Source organism: Adelges cooleyi, unplaced genomic scaffold, assembly GCF_023614345.1.
Source record: "Adelges cooleyi isolate 19-005CV unplaced genomic scaffold, UGA_ACOO_1.1 ACOO_flye_CR_arks_rails_tigmint_CR_PRNA_574, whole genome shotgun sequence".
Lineage (NCBI taxonomy): Eukaryota > Metazoa > Arthropoda > Insecta > Hemiptera > Adelgidae > Adelges > Adelges cooleyi.
In genome coordinates, this window is record NW_026096268.1 from 9289266 (window position 1) to 9309142 (window position 19877).

The 19877-nt window shown below is 31.7% G+C and overlaps 1 protein-coding gene and 1 pseudogene across 2 annotated transcripts in view; one reads left to right on the plus strand and one right to left on the minus strand.

Annotated features, from left to right (window-relative positions):
* The window catches only part of LOC126843707 (cadherin-99C), a 63628-nt gene extending 54954 nt beyond the window's left edge, over positions 1 to 8674 (minus strand). For both annotated transcript variants that reach the window (XM_050581401.1, XM_050581399.1), the window contains exon 1: positions 8357 to 8674. The gene's annotated coding sequence lies outside the window, so the exon portion shown is untranslated. The remainder of the gene's footprint in view (positions 1 to 8356) is intronic.
* Positions 1 to 19877, plus strand: part of LOC126843146 (mitochondrial import inner membrane translocase subunit Tim17-B-like) — a 30756-nt pseudogene that overhangs the window by 10774 nt on the left and 105 nt on the right.

The following is a 19877-nucleotide window of genomic DNA, read 5'->3' on the forward strand; positions in this document are numbered from 1 at the left end:
TTTGGACGCACGTCAGAAATCGGATATGTTAATAATAATAATAATAAATTGAATAGTTACCTAAATAACATACCTTTTGGGCGAACCTAGGACGGTGTATCCGTCGAGGAGGATGAACCCCTTCGTGGGGCTTTGGACGTACCTTACCCGACCTAACCGTGGGTGGTCAATATATTATATTATATGTAATTCGAACAGGAAATTATTATTATTGTCATGGACACGTAATTTCAGGGTAGCATCGTCTAGGCCGCAGCAGAAGCGCATCATAATACGTGATAAAATCTGGTATTTTAGTATTTTTCAAAAAAATAAAAGTAAGTAATAATAATAACACAACGTTAAATGCGGTCATTTTACTCCGACGGACATTTGACGCCCGAATATCCATAAACTCCCAAGAAGTTATTTATAATAAGAAAAACAACAACAACAACAATTTTGAAAAGAAAAAATGTCTCATGGCGTCAACTTTTGGCGCCAGAGTTCAAGGCTTCTGTAGTTGTGTACAAAGTAAAAACCAAAGGTGTGTCATGTATGCACCCATTCATAAGGAAAAGGTCAAAACAACTATTGTGTTGCCAAAATCCCGTTTGCCTGGAAAGTCTGGAAAGGTCGAGACAATTAATCCGAAGAGATGACATTTTAGTTTTAAGATGGTACCGGGCGAGGTAAAACAGCTGTAATGACCGTCTTAATGTCCTATTGTTGTTCACGGTTCGTTTAAACGTTCAATAAAGATGACAACACCTAGATGGTTTATTTTGTTTTTTTTTGCTATAGTCCTAACCTACCAACAGAATCTCCTGGAATTTTCCTATCTCTTCTTATAAGCCATAAGAATTCCACTCGTTTAGGATGATCCGTTTTCAATTTATTTTAAAAAGAAACAGATTTTTATTTTTTTTGTTTATCTTGTCTTGAACAAATAACGTTTCATTAAAATATTGATAATTTTGTAAATTTGGTTAGTTAATTTTAAAGAAACGGCATTTCTATTAAAGCAAGTAGGTTTATTATTTTAAATAGTAGACATTTCACAAGTCTATAGGTCTGAAAGTATCACAACGATAAACCGTACCTAACTATTTAAAAAAAAAACAGATAATTTTGTACAAATTTACTCCAAAAATATGGTCATTCAACCTAATTTTTAAATTTCATAATGCAAAAGTTTGTTACAATGTACTTATCGCTTTATAATTTCTTTTTATATCAGCTCGTCTGACCTTATCAATCATCCTTCTCATGACTATGACATCCCTTATCAGTTTGCCACCCTTATTAAACATAGCTCTTATCAGTATGATATCTCTTATCAGGTGATTTTCGTGACGACTTTTATTTTTTTGCAAAAGAACCTTTGAGTTTATACATATAGTATTATTATAGTAGAAGGTTTTTTTAATTAAAACTACTATACTAAATCATTTTTCCGGGTATATATTTTCTCGGTGACCAATTTTTGGTAGATTGAATTGCAGAGATATTTTCATTGAGATTGCTCCGACAGTCCACAGTAGGTACCTGTATTGTTTTGTTCACAATAATTTGTTTGTAATAATAATAAAAATGAAACTCTAAATCCTTAGTCCGTCGACTGCTGGGCACGACGTTCAAAAATCATCAAAGCGCTGTATCGCGTTTCTCTTCGAGTATATATAATAATAATCAAAATAATAATAATAATAATAATATAAATGTAATACATTATACAGCTACTGTCGCGCACGTCGACGAAGGTTAGGTAAAAATTTCATTTTCACAGCCTATTGTAAAAAAAAAAAAATTAAAAAAAAGTATAATAATTATTGTTATTATCCGCCTTAATGGCATAATCGTGTTTCGTTTGGATAACGCGCCGTGTAATCTAACCGGGACTATTCGGGTTAAGTTCTAATTTGTCCAATGTGTGAGCGAGTAAGTGTACTTAGAGCTGTTGATGAAATAGCACACTCTTGGGCCAGGTCGTCGTACGGCTTATAATGTACAAGGCGGTAGATTAATATAATATATAGTGATAATATAATGGCGATGGGTGTTAAATAATAATAGTAATAATAGAGCAATACCGAGCAGTTCTGACACGACGGTATATAAGACGTTTCGCGCGGCGTAGGACGTTAATTGTTCCCGTCCAATCGACTTTCTATCCGTTTGTTCGACCGATATTATTATTATCATTATCATCATCTGTTGCTATTGTCGGCTAAAGTTCTCACATGGTCGGCCTATCGTCGCCTATCTGTCTGATTGCGGTTATAGGGTCACCCAGTCAATATCTTAGAAGATATTCTAACTTTGTCAAATTCTTCTTCTGCACACGAGATGCCAAATTTGATAAATTGTACACACATACAGAGCTGTTAACCAATCACTATATATAATATATATTATGGGCGTTTGGCATCGACACAAGACCAGTAGGTATGAATTGTGTTCCAAGGCTATTATATATATATAAGATCATTATTATTATTATACTTTTTTATCACTCCCTTTCACGCGATTTGACCGTTACATAACAAAAAAAAAAAAAATCTTAAAACCAATCCGTTCGCCGGCAGATATTTTGTACCTTATGCTGTTGTCGTGCAGGAACGTTGTATTTAATTAATATATAATTATACACCACCTATTTGGCGTATAGTGTCGGTTTTGTCTTGTGTGGAGATCAACGGTTGGTGTAAAAATAATAATAGAAATAACTGATTCGATCATTTCAAAAACAACTAATGCCAATATTTTCACTTTTATTACTTTTTGTTCAGTACTATTAGTCTGCAGTTTTGGTATTTACCGAAAATAAATGCAATTTTTTAAACTATAATTTTGCTTAAGCAAAAAAAATATACAAGGTTGTGCAATAGTATTAATAACAATTTGCTGTGTTTGTTTATTGGTTTAAAATAGTCTATTTCTTAAATGTTCTATTATACTATGTTTATTAGTTTTGTCAGTTCTGGACTATTCTAGTCTGTAGCTTTAATAATTACCAACAATTATTATTTTTTAAAAAAAGAAATATATGTACAAATTGTGCAATGGTTGTAACAATATGTCTGTGTTAATATGTTTACTGTTTTTATAAATTGGAAGGGGTGGGTTTTGACCTTCTAACCCTTAAAGATTAGCCGCTAGTTTTCTGCTTATAACCGACAATAGTATGATATTATATTATTGTACAGAAATTGCTCTGCAAAATATTCTCTGTGTAATAATTAGCCGGCCATAATAGTCTCGACATAGCGCACATAATAGATATTATACAGTGTTGTTTGTCGCCATAGAAAATTTCCTTTTCCTTCGTTATTATCATTATATATATATATATATTTTTTTTTTTTGAAAAGGCGCCAAGAAATTATTAAGTCATAATAGGTACAGGTAAACCGTCGCAGTCTGTATACTACCTGTGCTTACAACGTGCCCTTTGGGAAGCCGAATACAGAGTGAACCATTTAACTCGAGGCACTCATTTTCTCTGACAACAACACTAGGGTTTTGTAGTTTTTATTTTTGCAGACATTTCGGTTGATGTTAGCACTATGAAATCACAAAATATTTACCATTTTTTTTTAGTGTTTTCAGAGCTCGACAAAATTGAAATTATTTTAAGAAAAATCTAGTTTCTTGTCCAAAGTAAATCGCCCTGTATAGCTTTCCATATAAACGCATTTAAAGCGCCTTTGCCTGCTAATGGTATACATTAAAAAAACTATATATTTAATGTTTGACCACCCTGTATACTATCCATGTTTACACCGTGTCCTTTGACTAGCTATGATAAGTCCAAACGGGTCGTCCGTTGTATGTTGTATTAACCGATTATTATTTATTTCCCTACGGCTCAGAGCAGGAAGTGCATTTACATTCGTTTATAATAAATATGTACATATACAACTCAAAATAATTATTATTCGGCTCGTTACTATTATTATTTTTATCATTACAATAATTATTATCATCATCATGTACATACTTATATGTTTCGAATATCGTGCTCGTCTTCCGTACACACGGCTGTTGAACTTATCCACGAACGTGACTCGGATCGAGTACTCTATTGTTTTTTTTTTTGAAAAATTCTTATTGTGCGGTATGCCATTTCCTTTTGTCGGCGTCGGATATAATATTCGATCGATCGTGGAACACTTAAAAAATATCTATCCATAAGGAACCCGTCTCCTTGCCCATCTTCTCATTTTTCTCATGACATGCAAGGTGTGCATAGGTATACATCTTGTAGCCAGTGGCGGGTTAGATGCGGACATTGCCTACCACAATTCATTTGATTTTTTTTCTGAGATATTATAAAATAGACCAAACTTATTCGATTAAATCGAAAATAAATTATACCTAGTTACAAATGTTATTTGAAATTTGGTCAAAAGTGCAACAATTCCGCTTTAACAATAGATCAGTTAGTTGAAATATAATATTTAATATTTATAATATTTCAATACTTGAATACCATCGATAAATCGTTTGGATATTCGTTTAACATAATAAGTATATGTTGTTTAAATTAAATAGTGTTAAAAAAAAATGTATCGTAACTTGCAAACACTATCGCTGTAATCGAACACATAATTGTTTACAAAACGATCAATATAATTAACAATAAATATTATTATATTCCGATTTCAGTTATTTAGTTGCAAAATTAATATTAGTCATGTGCAATTTAACTCAATTTGACAATTGAATGAGGTATGTTGAACACAAAAAGTACCTACAGCCAGTCGCATAACTATAACAGCAAACTTTTGTTGCACAAATAAAAGAAGTGATAGCGCTGTATTTCAAATAAATGCCTTTGGAAAACTAAACACAACAGCTAGTCAACAAACAAATTATTATTACATCAACTAATAAACCCTACCTTTTTTTTATAACATTATCGTTGTACTCGAATACATAAATTTAAAATCAAACATTTGATGCTAAAATCAAAAACTAATATTAAAAGTTAGTTATTTAGTGGCCCGATGAATTTGTCAGATTTATAATTCAATTAAATTTGACAACTGGATGAGTTATAGTTGAGTAATTTTTTTGTTTTAACCGTTGGGTACTAAAATATAATTAATTTAATTGTTTTAAAAAATATTTACTGGCAGTTGTGCCTAACTAATAGTTGCATAGATAGAAGAAGTGTTATCGCTGTAACTCAAACGAATACCTTTGGCAAACTAAACAAAACAGTTAGACAATATTATTACATTAACTAATAAACCCCAACCAAAACCTATGTAAGTGTAACTCACAAACAATGAATTGTTTTTTTAAAATTTTAATTAGCATGTTAGTCGCTTCAATTCCAGTTAGTTAAAATATTGCCAAAAATCAGTTCGATCATCATTACTCTAGCAAAACGTAAATTATTACATTTATTTTTAAAGCCTAAATAGGATATAAGTCGATACCACTTAATAGATTTGACCTTATAGTGTAATGTATGCTACTTAGTTTGGTTATTCTATAATAATATGACTTGCTATTGATTCTTGGAAAATCGAGTCGTTTTACACCAGTTAATTATTTAGGTTAACACACATGATCATTTATCAGGTATTAGGTGTAATAATACAATAGTCGTGAGGCTACAATATAAGAAAATCACGACACTATAGTCTTAATCTCTTCGGTTGCCACCAAATTAGGTATACCAAATATTCATACATTCATTTCCTAAGGACAGGGCGGGTCAGTGCTGTTAGTAGTTAATCTAAGGCATTTTCTAGAACATGCCTAGAACTTTCATATCGAGTATATTTTGAGAACCGCTTGTTATCGAGAGCCAACTCGATTGTATTTTTTTTGGAGCCAATTCTTACTGTTAGCAGACTTGCAGAACAGCCTAGCAAATTTTGGTGTGACAAAAAATCAAATATCTCAATTCGCAATGCTCGCATGTTTACCTGAAATTGGGAGCCAACAGGCCATCAGGTCGGGTCGTATCAACGGTATTAAATGCAACGCTGTGCTTGGCGATCAGGTGTGCCGGTTTTCAACGGAAATAAAATTATCGCTATGGTACAAGAAGATATACCTTTATCTCTTATACAATGTAATATATTATACGAACCAGGAAAACGGGTATGGCGCGTCTTTGCGGAGCCGGTCGACACACTTTTGGTCTAGCCTGACCGGTCGGATCCTCGCGGGTGTACACACGTCATAATACTTATATATACAGACATACCATTTACTAGTTTATAATTGTATATATTCTAATAGAGGGCCAAGACATATGGCGCCCGAGGACCGTATATTAATAATAAGAATATATATATAGCCAATAAAATGTATATAAACGCATGACGCCGCAGCCGCCTTTGGTAGTTAGCCTACATAATGGTCACATTATTCTTTACAGATACACCGTCACGTACTTAAGGTATTATATTTGGACCGCCAAAAATAAAAAAAAAATTTGACAATAACACATTGACATGGTACACGACAGCGATTCGACACCACCAGTGATAATAATCGATCGTCATCTGTTAAATAACAATAATAATAAATAACAAATCCGAATTATACTTAAACTAGAGCGTACGAAATTGAACGTTCTTTTAGGATTTTTTTTTGTTTTGTTTATCACCGCTATGGCTTAAGAATAGAATTGGGCAAAAATAAATTGCTCTTGTACCTAGTGTAAATGATTACAATTAATTAACAAAACGATCCGACGAGGGACACGCTATATATATATACATATATATTTTTTTTCCCAGACTTTACTCGAAGCGTTTATAGGTCGAAGGGTGAAAAAAATGATAAACTTGACGGCTCGTTAATAATAATTAGCGAACCGATCACAAGCATCGATCATTCGACTTTGATCCAAAAAAAAAAAATATAAATACATTTTTCACCACATCAGATACAATAAGCAGCTGGTTTTATTTTATGGGGAAAATGGGGTTTTTGACGTATATACAATTTTACAAGTTCTGTACTGAATGAACTATATCGGATAAAGCTCTGAAACTCTTTACTATTTTTCTACATGCCAAGTCGATTCCAATATAAGCCTCTAAATAACAAAATCCGTTCATCGGTTTTAGGTAAATGCGCGACATACATATTTAGCTAAAATTGAAAATTTGTTTAATTGTAAAAATCTTAAATGATTTATTTTAGTTTATATTTTGTATCTTCTTGACAAGCAGTTTCTAATGAGTTTAGAATCCACGCTCTATCTCTATTATAGGTTCAGGGCAAATTGTTAAACGTTTATAAGATGTAACACACACAGACTTTGGTCAAATCCTACCCGTGTATTACCAGCCAAGAAAAATATCTTTCCTCTCGCTATTAGTGCGTAGCATTTTGTATTTTTTCCTATTCACAGCCAGCTCTCCACCAGTTATCAACAGCGAATTTGTTTTTAATTTCAATCACCATACTTGCTTGACTGGTGTTCAGAGCCGGTATAGCTGTTATTAGCAACGTGGAACGATCAAGAAAAATATTGCCGTGCAAAAAATTAAAAGCAAAAAGGATGATGATGTGCACTTTTCCGTTCATTATAATATAATAAAATATTATGTTGTATTCTCGAGACTACGCTATAAAAACGCACACGCATTAGCTAGGCAGTTAATAATATTATATGTATAGGTATATACTCACTGCAATAGACTGTGTATAGTGTAGTATTTAAAAAGTAAAAATTCAATATAGTTATTCAGTCGAGTCAAGTGTTGTTTCCTTTTTCGGACTTAGAATTGGTCACAATTTACTTCCGGCCTATGCTTTCATAATTGTTTAACGACACTGATGATAACCGTTCAGTAAAGTCGTCTACATAAATTCGGTCGTCTGTTTTCCACCGAAATTATACCATAAAAATGTGTTTTGTTCCTTCCAAAGAACAATCCCTTCGCATCGAATATTCCGGTAGTTGCGGTACAAACCCTCCCAGCGTTAAAGTTTCTCGGCGCCAGTTTACCTAATATTACAATATTATTAGTTGCTTGTTTAACGGCTGTTTTTATTTTTTCGTCCGAAATTACCAAAACAACAGGCACGGGATTACTGGACACGGTTGAAGAGCAAATTTGCCAAACGTTTTGGGGATAAACAAATTTATATTTATTAGAATCGATTTAGTATATTTTTAAACGTTAAATGAGGTAGTTTGTATATTTTGTAATCAACTATTGTTCGCGCCAAGAGTAACAAGACCCCTTTATGGTCGCTCACATGTGACCGGCTCCTTCCGGCCTGCACACGGTCGGGTATTAGTTACAGTCCTCGGCGGGGTTGGAGGGGCGGGGGCGGGGGAGCAATATTTTCCACGTCTTTTCTGTGTGCGTTTGTGTAACCAAAAAACGCTTACCCGGATTTCGAAAAAAACCGCATGTTTTTTTGTGTGTTTTTGTAGTTTTGTTAATCCTCCCCGTCGGCAGGCGTGTCGCTGTCACGTATCCATATCGCGCGGTGTCGGTTATAGGCGGCAAAAGCACAACACAACAATAGCTGATAATAACAGCAAATAAAGATTTGAAAAAAAAAAAAAACGCCGCACTCGACGATTCGATGAAGTAATATTTTTTAATGAAAATTAACGAAATAAATTTAAACAGAAAAAGAACGTTATCCGGGCGGACGGTCGGACAGGTGTGCACGCCGTTCGAGTGTTGCCGGCAAACTAACCACCGTGGTTCACGTTAGACCGACCGTTTGAGTCACCGTCTTGGTCGCGCCGCCACGCCGCGCCGTTTGCAGAAGCAACGACAACATAATATAATAATATATAAACCGGGCCAGACATTCCGGTGGTACACACACACACACACGGTAGATCTTTTTACACAAAAGGACGGTATAACAATAATAATAATAATAATATATATACCTATAACAGTGTATAACAGCTATACCTACCGTATGACGTTCCGTTCCGTGTGTGTGCAGTGCATTATTGTAATTAATAGTGTACAGTATATGTGGTGGGGGAGGGGAAATATTGTGGATATTGTGGAGGAAGAGTCAGTTTTTATGTACACCTTGGTGCGAATCTCGTGACTGCAGCTTCTTTTTAGGCGACGTTGGTTGCCACGAAAGAGAGGTGACATCTACTTTTGATGAGAGGATTTCAACGGCTATGTGATGATGATTTTTGCTGAAATCTACGGTAATGTATTCTTGTGCAAGTTGTGTTACTGTATGAGTAATGTGCGTTAACCTAAATACTTGTCTGCGGTGTAAAACGACTAGATTTTCGAAGAAACCATATAGCAAATTCGTCTTATAGATGATGACCTAACAAGTAACATACTTAAGGTCATAATATCTATTAAACGGCGTCCACTTATTTACCATGTAGGTATTATAATAATTAATCTAATAATTGGTGTTGTTCGACAAACTAAATATTTTATGGTTAATTGAGGTTACCTAATTAAATGAAATCATAAGTATATAGGCGAGTTATACAATCTAACTGAAATTCAGTCGACAAACATTCCGTTAAAATGAATTATACCAAATCATTGTTGATGAGTTTGTTTACTTACATTTGTTTTGGTTGAGGTTTATTAGTTAATGTAATAATATTGTCTAACTGTTCTGTTTAGTTTGCCAAAGGTACATTCATTTGAGTTACAGCGCTAACTGTTTTTTTTATCTGTGCAACTATTAGTTAGGCACAACAACTGCCAGTAATTTTTTTTTTTAAATTATTAAATTAGTTATTTTTCAGTAACCAACGGTTAAAAAATAAATGATTAAACCATAACTCATCCAGCTGTCAAATTGAATTGAATTTTGCATGAAATATTCATCTGACAACTAAAGAACTAATAATAGTTATTGTTTTTAATATTGAATATTTAATCTTGTATTTAATAAACAAATATGTATTCGAGTACAGCGATACGGTTTTTAAGTAGCGATACTCTTTTTTTTTAACACTATATAATTTAAACAATATAATCATTTATTCTAATATAATGTCTAAATAGTATTATGTTAAACTAATATCCAAACGTTTTATCGATGGCATTCGAGTATTGATGTCAGGTATTATAATATTTCAACACGCTGAACGATTATTATAAATTAACGATTTATTTTCTAGTTCAATGAAATTATTATGTATATATTATATTAAATATATTTTATATATATACACACTTAAGCAAAGGTCATCGAGTATTTCCACGTTAATTAGCCGATTGAAGTGCTAAGATATAGTTTAATTATCGACTGAACGAGACATTGGTTTTGTCATTTAAAATAGTAGATGCATTAAATTGGTATTTAGCTCGACTGTTATGCAATAACTTAAATTCATTAAAACATAAAAACTTTTTATACATTAATTTAAACGGTTGCGGTATTTTAGCATATCATTAAATCTACCGACTTTGTTTGAAAACTAATTAGGTACCTACTTTGAAAATGTTGAAGAAAAAAAAATTTGGTTAATGTATAATTCCAATTAAATTGACAGAAAATATTATTTTAAGATGGATGGCTCGAGTTGGCTTTCAAGAAAATACAAACAAAATTTGTATTGATGTTGTCAAATAATTATCAACATTCAGACCTGATCCAATGTTTACCTACCAAAAACGGTTGATAATTGTAATATGTAGCTTTATTATTTTTTTATTGCCCCGTTAGGATAGTAAGTTTCATTTTTGTATTACCATATCCAAACGTTTATTTTATAGAATTATTTTGTACGGATTTTTATGGTCAGGCTAACAGCCTAATGGTTTAAAAAAAAAAAAATTGTTTATTCATTATGAACAATTATTTGTGTAATACCTACTTATGTATAGATCCGTGTACATTACTTTATCACCGAGACTCGTGCAGTCGTTAAGAATATAAACAATGGGTTGCTGTTGTTGTTGTAGTTAGCGATTTATGTTTTCCTCGTAATGGAATTATGAAAAGCAAAAAAAAAAAAATTACAAAATACACAATTTTGTACGTGATTTCCTCCAAACAGATATCGTGTGTTTGTTTTACATTACCGTAACGCGAACTGGGCATTTACTGTGCACACTATTTATTGTAACTGTAATCTCTCGAATGTACAAATAATTGTTATTATGCTCATTCGGTTTGTTGTACCATATAGGACAAAAAAAAAATAATTATACAATACTAATATTCGGACGAGAATGCGCGTTTTCTCTCCTTACATTCGGTTGGTAACGCCCAGTTGTTATTATTTTTGTAAACGCTACAATCAACTGGTGGTAAGATCAGATTTCCAAAATCCGATGGAATCGTTTCCGGAAAAGTCTTCTGTACCGCTGTTCTGTCTCAGCGTGGGCACTTGAACAGTTCCAAATTTGTATGGAATATTCATTAAAAACACAGTACCTATCCTATTAGCAAGTTATTGATTAATAAATTGTAATAACATCTAATTGGGTCTTCTTATAGGCCATATCTATTAAACGGTGTTCACTTAGTTGCATTTACTATGTAGGTATTAAAAAAATGAATCTAATAATTGGTGTTATTCGACAAACTCATTTATGGTTGATTGAGGTTACCTAACTAAATGTAATCACGAGTAGGCGAGTAATACAATAGTTTAACTAACTGAAATTCAGTCGACAAACATACCGGTAAAATTTAACAAACCAAATCAATGTTGATGATGAGTTACACTTACATTTGTCCAGAGTGGGGTTTATTAGTTAATGTAATACTATTGTCTGTTTTGTTTAGTTTGCCAAAGGTATTCATTTGAGTTATAGCGCTAACAGTTCTTCTATCTGTGCAACTATTAGTTAGGCACAACTGTCAGTAAATATTTTTTAAACGATTAAATCAGTTATATTTCATTAACTAACGATTAAAACAAAAAAATTATTCAACCATAACTCATCCAGTTGTCAAATCTAATTGAATTATAAATCTGACAAATTCATCGGGCCACTAAATAACTAACTTTTAATATTAGTTTTTGATTTTAGCATCAAATGTTTGATTTTAAATTTATGTATTCGAGTACAGCGATAATGTTATAAAAAAAAAAGGCGGGGTTTATTAGTTGATGTAATAATAATTGTTTGTTGACTAGCTGTTGTGTTTAGTTTTCCAAAGGCATTTATTTGAGGTACAGCGGTAACACTTCTTTTATTTGTGCAACAAAAGTTTGCTGTTATAGTTATGCGACTGGCAGTAGGTACTTTTTGTGTTCAACATACCTTATTCAATTGTCAAATTGAGTTAAATTGCACGTGACTAATATTAATTTGGCAACTAAATAACTGAAATCTGAATATAATAATATTTATTGTTAATTATATTGATCATTTAGTAAACATTTATGTGTTCGATTACAGCGATAATGTTTGCAAATAACGATACATATTTTTTTAACACTATTTAATTTAAACAACATATACTTATTATGTTAAACTAATACCCAAACGATTTATCGATGGTATTCAAGTATTGATATCAAATAATATTATATTTCATCTAGCTGATCTATTTTTAAAGAGGAACCGTTTATTTTTCAAACAAATCACATATGGTGAACATAAATATAGTTTAGTTCGATATGTTTGCAATCGGAGGTCAGTGAATAAATACTTTTAACATGTTGATTTTTGGCATTACAAATGCATCGTACACTTTGACATTCAATCTGAATGTAAAGTCAATAAGTTTTTTTTATCACAAACAAATGGGTTCAGGCTATAGTCAATTGACCTTTCTGTGAGAATTTTTGCTGGGTGACCGAAAGTGAAAATAATTGACTACCTATTAGTTTTGTTGTGGTACAATTTAACTGGTCTTAAACGAATTCATGTCAGTAAGTCTTGCCGACACTCTGAGTTTTCCTTTTCTTAAACCGATGCACACACTCTTGAAACTCTGTGACCTGAGTGTATGGAAATAATAATAATAATAAATTAGAAAACGAAAACACATTAAAACTCTATATGGGCCCGCCGATAACTTGGACTCGGAATTGAAAACGGACGTTTAATTATATAGATTAATGAAACGCGTCCGGATTGTCCATTGCATTTGGTTTGGTCTCGTTTACTAAACCGGAACTCATCTAATCGACGGGGGTTCCCAAACGAATAAATAACTAAGCAGCCTCCCCAAAAAGAAAAACCGAATGATATAATATTTTCTATGCGATTATCGAGATTAGGAATTGAAACTCAAACATAATAATTATCAGCGATTCGCTGACTCCGGGCAAAGTGATATTCGAGATTCGGTATCGTCACACGGACTTGGATCATAAAAAAATACACACACATATATATATATATATATATACGTACACGACCCACCGACATTGTAATGTACATTAAAATACATAATATATGTATATACAACATCAACGGTATATATTATTATAATTACTAGGCGGACCGGTCGTTGGTTAATGAACGGTATATTCCTCTGTAGTAAATTATGTGCATGCATGCTTCCAGAGGGTTGCGTTAGTGTGAGTATGTAAGATATTTATATCGAGTCGGTGGCCTTTTTTCCCTCCTATTTTCTTACAAGCATATAATATTATAATATAATATGCGGCCTGTAGTCCAATTACGAACGGCTCGAGTAGAGGTTATGCGTTTGTATGTGTATTATAGGAACGGCTTCTATCGAGAAGGCAATAATGGTTTAATAATTAAATATATATACCTATATCGTGGGAAATACTATAATAGGTAGTCTTCTAAAACGAGAGACCGACAAAAAATGCAATCTTTGAGTTTTTTCAAAACCGATTTCTATGTATAACTAGATTTATTAATTAATTGCATAAGCGGAACAGTCCAAGTCCACAACAACTTTTAGCCGTTCAAATGATTAATTTAACATTTTTTTAAATTTTTACTTTGAACAATAATTTAGCTGCTGTTGCACTTGTCCCGTCAAGTCGCAGTTACTACAACTAGCCAAAATTGGCTGCATTGGAATCCAAATTACACTGAAACAATTGTTTTTATTTAATTAGTTATCCGCTTAAAGAAGCTGAGGCAAAAGAAAAGACCAAGACAATTTAAGTCGGCAGTCGACTCAGCACATAAATTATATTGATATACCGTACAGGTGTAGTCCATTAGTGCTTGGAAATGTAGTTTTCCAAAAATGATGACCAAAAAATGTGGGTCTCCGTGGCTTAATCGATTTAACCTAGAAGTTTAGAGTGCAAGGTCGGATTGCCCTGTATCGGTTTCCTATTAAGTGTTCAGATATACAGTTAGTTCAACACATTAGGCATATAATAATAATGATAATCATTTCATACCAGAAGATTATAATATAACATTATGTTAAAGCTACAACCGATGACACTAAATATTATTATTATAACAACGTGGTCATTTTAGAAATTTACTTTAAAGGTTAAAATAAGCAAAAATAAAAAAATATATCCGGTTTTTACGATTATGTTTAATGATTTTCATTTTTTTACAACTTTAACAACGTTGATTCCTCGTCGTTTTTATTACTATTGCAACTCTTGATTTTTTTTTTTAAGCGTTTTTTTCCCTTCTCTTTTCACTATCTTGTATTAAAGAACCGCGTTTTACGTTTCAAGCACTGTATTTCAAGCGCTGTACAGTCTACATCATTTTATATTGTATATGCATCCCTATTGCACACAGATAATAGCATGCACTTATCTGCCTTCTAGGTATGTCAATTATTACAGTTACAGTTAGTTTAGGCGAATTTCTAAAACGACTATTTACCGGAAGTGGGGTTTTGCAAATTTAGGAATTAAAAATTATTTTAAATCATGTTCTTGTCCAATTATTAACATACTAATTTTTTATTTATTTGTTAATGTACAATAATTATTATTAAAAAAAAAAGGATAATTATACTAATTGATTTTTGCTACACACCATTTATAATACTTTTAAGGTTAATATTACATCAAATTTAATAAATTAAAAAAAAAAACCACTATGATGATTCCGTCGAGATGACATGACGTTTTTTTTTTGTGCAAAAACCTGGGTTAGCATTTTGTTAATATCTTTATCATATAAATATGCTATGAAAAAATTGCCTACACGTTACTCCTTAAAAAGCATGTATTTGTGACTTCCTCTTGTACAAACCATTATTAATTGTACACAATATAAGTTAATTATTGGGTTTTTTTTAAGTTTGGAATTTACATTTTATCTCGGCCGAAATACAAATAATAAATTGGTCCGACTGATGTGCTTCTAACCTCAGGCTCTGTATCAGGTATTGACGGAAATTGTATCAGGAACTGATAATATGTACACGTTATAAATCAATAGTTTCGACATGGACTTGAAAATTCAACATAATATTATTATGTTTAATCGACCGAATAGCATGTTTAGATTTCTTCATTTGCCCAAGTGGCATATAATTAATGATTGGTAACGAGCGACCAAGGCCCGGACCTGATGATAAACTCAACGGAAATTAGTTAATTTCCATTTAATATGTATAATATGTTTAAGTACTACAGTGACCGTGATGTGACCACCCGTGTAATTTGCCCGCAGGGATATTTTTCCTTTCAAATAGTGTAAAAAAAAAAAAACTAATTAGTTAAAAAAAAAAAAACATTAAGTTATCGCCCATAAATTATAACATCACTGTCTTCCGCTTATAGTAACGTATATTTAGTATCCAAGCACGTATTGTATTTTAATTTTTACAAAATATGTATTTAAATTATTATTTTTTCATACAACCTAGTCACAGCTCGATTTTCGAACCTTCAGTCTCAAAATTGCTCTAGAAAAAGTTAAATAAGAAGTGAGAGGAGAAAAATGTTCCACTAGTCCTGGAGAATATTATTACATAATATTTAATGCAAAAATCAGCTATTAAATTTTAAATATAACATATTATTATTGTAATTTCAAGTAAACATATACATAATAATATATGAGGCAAACGCAAGAAAACAATAATAAAAATCCTAGTTATTTTTCCCACTACAGGGTAACAAAACATCTAATCATAAATATGTTATCTCTTATATCACATATATGTTGTACCTTATCTCTTATCACTTGTTTTAAAAGCAATACCTGCCTATACTTTCTCAGCTCCGCATCAAAGCTAAAAGAATACTTGGGTCTTATTCAAGTAAAAGTTATAATAACTTTAAAAATATTACAACTAGAAAAAATTGACATTTTTTCACCTTAAAATTAGTCGGCATATTTAAAATGGCTACTAGATCAATTTTTGTCAAGTATTGCCTATCCTTTACCCCTTAATAAGTAGCTTATATGCTCATTTGCGCTCATGACTGCTGAATCAGAAATTATATTTTGAATGGCGCTGGACAATGAAATTTCTATATTGGCAAAATGTCGCAAAAAAGTTCAAACCAAACAGTTGTTTATATGTTCTAATAGTAGGTCATTTGTATTTTTATTAATTATAGGTTACTGAAAGGTACCTTTATTAGGGTAAACATTTGAAAAATTCACTCCTTCCCCTTCAAAATGTACATATTTTCAACTTGGATGCTTTGTAACTTTTTTAAAAATAGACCAATTAGTTCCAAATTTATATGGAATATTCTTTAAACACGGTACAAGCCTAACATACGCCCTTTTCCCTAGAAGGGATAGAAATGTAATCTTTATATCATTTTTTCAAGCAAATCATTAGGTATTTAGGTATGACAGTTAGACTGAAGTTATATGTAAAATGCAACAAATACAATTTTCTCAACAATTTTTAGCCAAATATTTTTTTTCATTAAAGATAAACCTGTCCCGTGATAAACCGCAAATACTCGAGACCAGACTGCGCAGATTACTATAGCTGCCCGCCAAGAGAGTTCATCCACGTCTATTTGTACACAATGTCAAGGCCAAAAGTTGTTGAAACTAATAGTTCTTTTATGATTATTATTGTTTTATAATTACAGCGTTATTATGCATTTATCCACACACACACACACATGTAGGATATTATAAATTATATTATACTTACAAGGCTCTTTGCCGAGAACAATGGCCGTCGGTTTGCGATGGTATCTAAACTATATTATTATAATTATTATTGTCGACCGACAAGTGTTCCCCCTCGAAGTCAAGACGTTTTCAACTGTGATAATATTTTGTTCGCCAACTCCCAGGCGATGGTTCACATTGATTTAAATATACATATTATATCGACTAAATAATATTAGTAAAAAAGCGCCTAAAAATTCCCTATTAACACACACATAATAATATACATTATATTAAAAATATATGGTAATAATATACACTAATTTTTGTATAAAATATATTTTTGACTAATAAAACCAACAACCGAATAATTCATACCAAATCATTTTAAGCATACCGAATATAGCTGTATCAATTTAAATAATATCAGGTATATTATAATATATTGTGTGCGGTCTGTTTTAAGGAGTTTTGTATAGGCAATATTTAAGAGGATCGGAAAGCGCTATTTATCAAGGGGCAAAGGATAGGCAATAATGGACAAAAAGCAAATCTAGTAGCCATTTTTAATATGCGCACTAAGTGAACAGATATTAAGATTTTTTCTAGTTATAATACTTTTAAAGTTAATTTTTCTCCATAGGTTACCATACGATTTATTATATTTTTGTTTATGTAAACATTGGAAACCAAATCGCACATTATTCAGGAAAGAAATTTCAATCTACGAGCCATACACAACCTGTAAAATAATAATTGAAAAACCCATCAGTTACTTATGTCCGCTTCTGTTCAATTTCTTTTTTATAAAAATCTACCTTAGGCGCACTACATTTATTAGTAGCAACCCAGAAATTTGTCCTTTGTTAGCCAAGGACAATTGTAGCAAACAAAATGCTGGCAATCGCATCAGGTCGGGTTAGGCTATTAAAATACTATTCACCCTTTACTCAAAAATGCTAAAAGTACAGTTGTTAAGCACATAATATTGTAATATTGCAAGTGCCGTGTCTATTATGTAAGAGGTATGCATAAGTTTTTTGTAAATTTTTTTTTTTTTTGGCACAATTTAGTATGCAAGCAATTCGGTCGAAATACATTAAGTCTACAAGTATATAAGTTTTAAGTTATAACTTCCATAAGTCGGGACGCGTGTGAAGGTTAAGAACTGTTGTCTTAGGTGTATACATTCGACGTTTAATTTTTTCACACGCGCAAAAAACCAAAAACACACACTGTTGTTGTGCTGTTCATATAAAGACAAACAATTCGATAAAAATATATACCTACATGTTTTTTCTCGAGTATTGTAAATTGTTTTAAAACATACATTTTACCCGAAAAATACATAATATAATGATTTCTGATTAGCAGCTGAATGAGATTACAAACTTAAAAATACATCATCGTTAAAAATTAAAATTGTTCTCCACCCACAAAAATGTCAACAGATTAAAACCTAATATTGTAGCAGTTTTCATACAAATGTTTAATTTAAGTATAACCGTATTTACATTTTCAGTTAAAACTAATAGGAACGGTTTAAGGTTACTAAAACAAAAAAAAAAGCCAGTACAGCGGGGTCGGGGCATAGTGGGGACGGAGAGGTCACAGGTCTACAGATTTTATTATAACTGAAAGTGATATCACTTTTAAATAAACGCTTCGATGCGAATCTGTGGATAGTATGATCAAACTAGTTTAGAAACTAGGTTAGTGGTTTAGAAGATATCGTGGGACCAGCAATAATGTACTTAAAATTTAATATTTAGTCTTATGCAGGGTGGATACGATAAGGGTTGATCGTCTGTCTATAAAAATGTATTGCCATAGTTACCCATATATAACGTAATTAACAATATAATAAAAATATTTTCATTACCTGTTGACCGTTGATTTACTCATGCACATAGCAACCTAGAAACTGACTACGGCCAAAGTGTAAATTTACCCTATTTTTGGGGTTTTTCCTTAATAAAAGAAAATGTTGACTACGGATTTTTGAGAAAATTGTATATGTTATAGTTCCACTTTAGATCTACCTTTGGTCTAATTTTCAGATCTAAATCTTTAAAACTTTGCTTGGAAAAGTGAAAGAAAGAAAAAAATTCTAGCCCTTCTAAGGGAAAGGGTTTATGATGTTTTTTTGGTTTGTTAATGTTTATCGATAGTACTATGTTTGAAGAACAATTCATATAAATTTGGAACATTTTCGACTATTTTTAAAAAAGTTATAGAGCATCGTAATTTTAAGTTGAAAAATTTGTAAATTTGTTGGGTGTTTTTCTCGATTTTGATGGGGTGACTTTTTTAAATTTTTGGCCCGATAAGTACCTTGCAGGTATGATTTCTGATCTATAGACTTGCTACACGAAGAAATCGGTTCAGCGGTTTACGAGATATCGTGTGGGCCAGACACAAAAATAGAAAATAAAAACACATCATTGTAAAAACAATACCTTCTCAGTTTCCGCATCGAAGCTAAAAACTCTTAAAATATTACTTTTAATTTATTTAATTTGTCACGTTTATATGGTTTTTTGATATTTCGTTATTTTAATTTAAAAAAAAATACTCTTTATTTTCAGCATAGATTTTTTTTTTCATAGTTTTTATTGTTAAGTAGATTTTGGGATTAATATCTTACCCATAAATACTATTATACTAATGTGCCAAAATAGAGAACAATAGTTGTTTAAAAAAGAAAACTATTTTGTTTACAATTAACCTGTTTGATTTTAATGTTATTTTTAGTGTGTTTTTGTTATATAAACCCCTTTTTTTCTCAATACTTCAATATTAGGTATAAATGGATAAATTTACATTTATTGATCAATGCAAACAGCACAATGCAGATAAATGTATTATCAATTTTTATGTTTATGAAATAAATAATTTCCATTCGCCTTATTTGATTACAGCCATTCCAATAACCCTAAAATA